The 6,408-nt window shown below is 35.6% G+C and overlaps 1 pseudogene; it reads left to right on the top strand.

Moving 5' to 3' along the window:
• Window positions 1-2,651: 2,651 nt before the first annotated feature.
• Window positions 2,652-5,661, top strand: LOC100724341 (methylosome subunit pICln-like; annotated as a pseudogene).
• The last annotated feature ends 747 nt before the right edge of the window (window positions 5,662-6,408 follow it).

Below are 6,408 nucleotides of genomic sequence, written 5' to 3'. Positions count from 1 at the left end.
TGTCCTTTATCAGAGCTCCTATTTAATATAGTGCTGGAAATACTAGCCAGAGCAATTAGACAAGAGAGAGAAATAAAAGGGTTAAAGATAGGAAAAGAAGAAGTTAAATTATCATTGTTTGCAGATGACATGATTCTCTACATAGAAGACCTCCAAAACTCCATTTAAAGACTCTTAGATATAATAAATTCAGCAATGTAGCTGGATACAAAATTAATACACAAAACCAATAGCATGCATATACACTAACAACAAAATCACAGAGAGAAATAACAGAAGCCTCACCCTTCACACTAGCAAACAAAAAAATGAAATGTTTAGGAATTACTCTCATGAAAGAAGTGAAAGACCTATACAGGGAAAATTATAATACACTGGAAAAAGAAACTGAATATGATCTCAGAAAGTGGAAAGGCATCCCTTGCTCATGGATAGGAAGAATATTGTGAAAATGGTCATTCTCCCAAAACTGTTATACAGTTTCAATGCAATCCCAATAAAAAATGCCATCAATATACCTTATAGATCTAGAGCAATCACTCCTAAAATTCATCTGGAACCAGAAGAGACCTAGAATAGCAAAGGCAATTCTAAGTAGCAAAGGCAGGCAGGAGGCATCACAATCCCTGACTTGAAGTTATACTACAAAGCAACTGTAGTAAAATCAACATGGTACTGGAATCAAAACAGAGCCAAAGATCAATGGAATAGATTAGAAGATACAACCACAACTACAAACACACTCAACCACCTTATCTTCGATAAAGGGGCCAAACATGTTCACTGGAAGAGCGACAGTCTCTTTAATAAATGGTGTTGGAAAAACTGGCTCTCCATATGCCAAAAACTAAAACTAGACCCATGCCTATCACCCTGTACTAAAATAAAATCTAAATGGATTAAAGATCTGAATATTAAAACAGAAACACTAAATCTATTGGAAGACAAATTGGGTAGAAACCTTGAAGACATAGGGGTAGGTAGAGAATTCATGAACAGGACTCAAAGCACATGGAAAACACTTCCCAGAATCAATAACTGGGATCATCTCTTATTAAAAATTTTCTGCATATCAAAAGAACTCTCCAGCATAGTGAAAAGAAAACCCACAAACTGGGAAAAAATCTTAGTGAACTCTCCCTCAGGCAAAGGACTTCTGTCTAAAATATATAAAAAAATTAAAGAAAATCAGACCCCCAAAATTCAAAGATCCAATCCAGAAATGCACATCTGAGATGAATACACACTTCTCAGATGAAGAAATACAAATGGCAAATAAATACATGAAAAAATGTTCATTATTACTCATTAGAGAAATGCAAAATAAAGCCACACTGAGATTACATCTCACTCCTGGAATAATGGCCAGGATCAAGAAAACCAACAACAACAAATGCTGGAGAGGCTGTGGGGAAAAAGCAACTCTCCTGCACTGTTGGTGGGAGTGTAGACTGGTGCAACCATTGTGGAAGTCAGACTGGAAATTTCTCAAAAAGCTGGAATTGGAAGTCCCATTTGTTCCAGCTATTCCACTTCTAGGCATATTCCCAGAAGAACTAAAAGCATCATACCACAGTGATATATAACTGATGATATAGGCAATTGTTTTTAAGATGGCAAGAGGCATTATGTTAACCATTGTTAATCACCTTGTATTCTGTTTTTACATCATATACTATGTCCATCCTTTCGATTTGACTGACTCTAGTTTGTTTTGTCACATTTGTTTTTATTCTCTTCAAAAAAAAAAGTAATAATCATGGGAGTAATAAAACCCAAAATGTGTAATTGTTATTGTAAAAAAGAGAGGAAAAGAAAGTGCTCTAAATGATATAATTGAACGTATATTTAAGTATATAAGATCGATAACCATATTACTGAGTTTTTGTTGGATCATTGAACAGAACTGTTTGCAGTCTCACTGTTTGAATGTCCACTTTGTATGTTTTAATTTTGTAACTTAAACAACTATTTCTAAGATGACAATATATAATCTATTAACTAGTGATTTCTTACTGTTTATTTTTTTTGAAATTCTGTGTTACTTGTACCCTTTTTCTGTTTTTTTCTTTTTCTCTTTAAATAAAATTTTTAAAAAGTTACCAACAAAGAAAAACTCAGGCTCTGATAGATTCACTGTTGAATCGTTCAAGAAATTCAGAGAACTCATACCATTAATGCTGAAATTGAAAAGGAAGTCATACTCCCTAACTCTTTTTTTTTTTTTGGTGTCAGGGATCAAACTCAGAACCTGACACTTGCCAGGCAAGTGCTTATGCCACCTAGCTAAATCCCTGACTCTCCCTAACTCATTTATGGAAGCAAGTATTATCCTAATTCCAAAACCAGAGAACACAACCAAAAAAGAAAAGTACAGGCCAATCTTCAAAAATCTTTAATTAGATAATGGCATACAGAATAATGCAAATCATCAAAACGATTATACATCATGACCAAGCTGATTCATGCCAGGGGTGGAGGGACAGTTCAACGTATGCAAATCAATAAATGTAATACATGATATTAACAGAAGTGTCTTGGTTACTTTTCTCTTGTTGAGTAAAGTACTTGATGCCTGAAGTGAAGCAAGAAATGGTTTATTTACAGTTTTTGGAGGTTCCAGTCCAATACTCAGCTGGATCCAAGGCAAGATGGCACAGCTGATGGGCAGCCATTCATGGCAGCTGCAAGTGACAAGAGTGAAAAGCGAAAGAGAGAAAAGTTGGCCTCCTTTCCGCTCTTATATTGTATGCCATTTCCCCACTCCTGTGGTGGTATAGTATTCACATTGCCAATCCCAGTGCTAGATAACAAACCAATCACAAACATTAGATTCAGCTGCTTCCATGACTGCATGAGGCTTTGGGGATGGGAGACACTTAAACAAGCCATAACAAGAACTAAAGATGGAAATTACATGATCTTGTCAATAGATACAGAAAAAGCAGTTACCAAAGTTTAACACCAATTCATGATAGAAACCCTAGGAAAATTGGAATACATAATCTTTACCTCAATCTTATAAAAGCCATCTATGACAAAGCAATAGCTAACATCATATTAAATGGTCACAAAATGAAAAATCTTTCACTCTAAAAGAATAAGACAAGGATGTCCACTATCACCAATCCTATTCAATACAGTGCTGGAAATATTAGCTGGAGCAGTTAGACAAGAGAGAGAAATAAAAGGAATAAAGGTAGGAAAAGAAGAAGTTAAATTATCATTATTTGCAGATGACATGATATTCTACAGAGAAGACCCCAAAAACTCCACCAAAAAACTTGAAAATTTAGTATCCAAAATCAATAGTGTAGCAGAATAAGAAGTCAGCACTCAATAATCAATAACATTTCTGTATAAAAGCAACAAATTTACAGAGAGAAAAATTAGGGAAAGCACATCCCTCATAATAACATTTAAAAAATGAAATACTTAGGAATCAATCTAACAAAAGATATAAAAGATTTTTACAGCAAATGTTACCCTAAAAAAGAGATCAAAGAGGATATCAGAAAATGGGAAAATATCCCTAGTTCTTGGATAGGAAGAACCAACATAGTGAAAATGGTTATACTAAAATAGTTAAGATTCTTTTACTACTGATTTCTCTGAGTTCACTGAAGAGAAAGATTTGTGCTGGTACAGATAATTGAATTCACATGTCTTGTGCTCTGGGTGAATGATTTGGGGATCACAATGTGCAATGTATGTACCACTGTGGTCCCTTGATTGATGTGTTTTGTTGTACTTTCCTCTTCTTCTTCTTCTTCTTCTTCTTCTTCTTCTTCTTCTTCTTCTTCTTCTTCTTCTTCTTCTTCTTCTTCTTCTTTTCCTCCTTCTCCTCCTTGTCTTCCATCTCCTTCTCCTTCTCTTTCTCCTTCTTCTTCTTCCTCATTTCTTTTTATTCTAAAATAAAATAGATTTTTAAAAATGGTCATACTCCCCAAACTGCTATACAGATTTAATGCAATACCAATGAAAATACCATTGGCATACCTCACAGATCTACAGAAAACACTCCTAAAATTCATTTAGAAACAGAAGAGACTCAAAATAATAAAAGCAATTCTCGGCAACAAAGGCAAGTCTGGTGGCATCAAAATCCCTCACTTGAAATTATACTACAAAGCCACTGTGATAAAAGCAGCATGATATGGGCCAAAAAACAGACCTAAGGATCATTGGAATAGAAGATACAGCTGCAATCCTAAACAAACTCAGCCACCTTATCTTTGACAAAGGAGCCAAACATTTTCACTGGATACACAAATCTCTTTAATAGTGTTGGAAAAACTGGCTTGCCACATGTTAAAGACTAAAATTAGGCCCATGTTTGTCATCATGCACTAAACTTAAGTCAAAATGGATCAAAGATCTAAATATTAAAATAGAAACACTAAAATAACTAGAAGAGAAGATAAGTAGAAATCTTGAAGATATAGGTATAGACAGTTAATGAAAAAACGCAGACTGCAAGAGAAATTCTACAAAGAATCAACAAATGGGATCTCACCTTATTAAAAAGCTTTTGCAAAACAAAACAAATCACCAACAGAGTGAAAAGACAATTTAGATAATGGAATAAAATTATAGCCAGTTGTTTCTCAGACAAATGACCTCTATCTAGAACATATAAAGAGCTAAAAAAAAATTAGATTCCCCCAAATTCAAAGACCTAGTTTAAAAATGGGCATCTAAGATGAATATGCACTTCTCAGATGAAGAAATACAGATTGCAAATAAATACATGAAAAAAATGTTTAATGTTACTGGTCCTTTGAGAAATGAAAATTGAAACAATATTGAGAATCCATTCCATTCCAGAAAGAATAAACCATCATCAAAAAATCAACCAGTAGGCCAGCGTCAGCTGAGGGGCTTTGGTGCCAGTAGTCAGAGACCAAAGCTGTGTTGAACAAAGGTGTGAGCACTGGCACCCCTTATATCTCTGAGAGCCACCTGTCTTGGTTAGATGGTTCCAGATTAGGATTTTCACTAGAATATCCTACCGTTAGTTTACATGCTATTTCAGGTCCTAAATGCCTATCCATGAAAGAATTTATATGTTATGGTGAATTCTAAATTTGGAGAAGAAATAAAAGAATCTCTTGCTGATGAAGAACAGGAAGACAGTGTTGATGATGTTGTACCTATTACTGAGTTTAGATTTGTGCCTAGTGATAAGCCAGCATTGGAGGAGATGTTCATTGCAATGTATGAATGCCAGGCCTTGCATTCATATCCTGAGAATGAATTCTCAGATGATTATGATGCAGAAGAATATGATGTGGAAGTACATCAACAAGAAGTGGGGGGGTGGGGATTTAGCTCAGCGGCATAAGCGCCTGCCTTGAAAACAGGCAGTTGAGTTCAATCCCTGGTACCGATAAAAAGGAAAAAGACAAAAAAAAAAAAATAACAAAACAAGAAGGGGGGATATTCCCACATTTTAACCTATGAAAGATTCTCTCATTTAACAGCAGGAAGGAAAGCTACACTGAAGAGTGGAGAAGGAATGCTTTCCTAGTCTGTGAGCAGCCAGTATAACATGGCTGGGGAATGGATGGAGGATTCAGTAAGAGATTATTAAACGCCATGGGAGTCGATATTACACCAACAGTTGCAGGACAGTTTGGAGATGCAGATGTTGATCACTGAAAACGATTTATGTTACTGTAAGATTCTGCTCATAACTGCAGGAGAGAACTTGGTGCCTGTTTTCTCTGAAGAGAGGTTGATGAAAGTTTTTTCCTTCTTCAAAACTCACTTAAAGCAATTCTTCCTCAAGATAAACTGTACTGAGACAGAAATTTGTCACCAGCAGAAGAAACTATGACCTTTTTTAACAAAGGGGATTTAGCTTAACCAAGAGGGTATTTGTAGTTTATCATTTACCCTCAAACTTTGTGTCTAGGTATCTGCTGACTAGGCCTGAAATTTACGACTTTGCTGTATGTATTGTCTATACACTAGCAGGCTGGTGTGGTAAAAATTCACAGGAACAGGGCAGGAAATAATCTGAAGTTAAGGTTTTGGTGGAGGGGGTTGCCGGGTATGGAGCCTAGAAATATCTTTATCCCTAAAAGAAAAGACAGAGGTCTCAGAAGGATCAGTCTCTTGTTGTTCTCCACAGGAGCAAAAATCTCATTAATTTGGGGCTGACATTAATTAAGACTTCTTTAGGTGGTCTCTTGGGAAACATCTCAACTGCAAATTCTACCACTGATATAAGTGCTTTTAGGGAGCTTCTGCCCCTTCCTCCTGTTTTTCCAGTCTGCTTTCTTATAGCCTCTTAGATTATATCCTTTAACTTCTACCTTCTTAGGTTAGTTTTCTGTAGCAGAATAGTAAAGTGGGATGAAACCCTTAAAGTATTACTGATAATAATTGTTTTGTCTTTGTAAC

The sequence above is a fragment of the Cavia porcellus genome, unplaced genomic scaffold, assembly GCF_034190915.1.
Source record: "Cavia porcellus strain 051 isolate PalLab524CR breed Dunkin Hartley unplaced genomic scaffold, mCavPor4.1 scaffold_3, whole genome shotgun sequence".
NCBI classification, from domain to species: Eukaryota; Metazoa; Chordata; class Mammalia; order Rodentia; family Caviidae; genus Cavia; species Cavia porcellus.
Note: the sequence above shows the minus strand (reverse complement) of the source record. Positions and strands in the feature narration are given on the sequence as shown.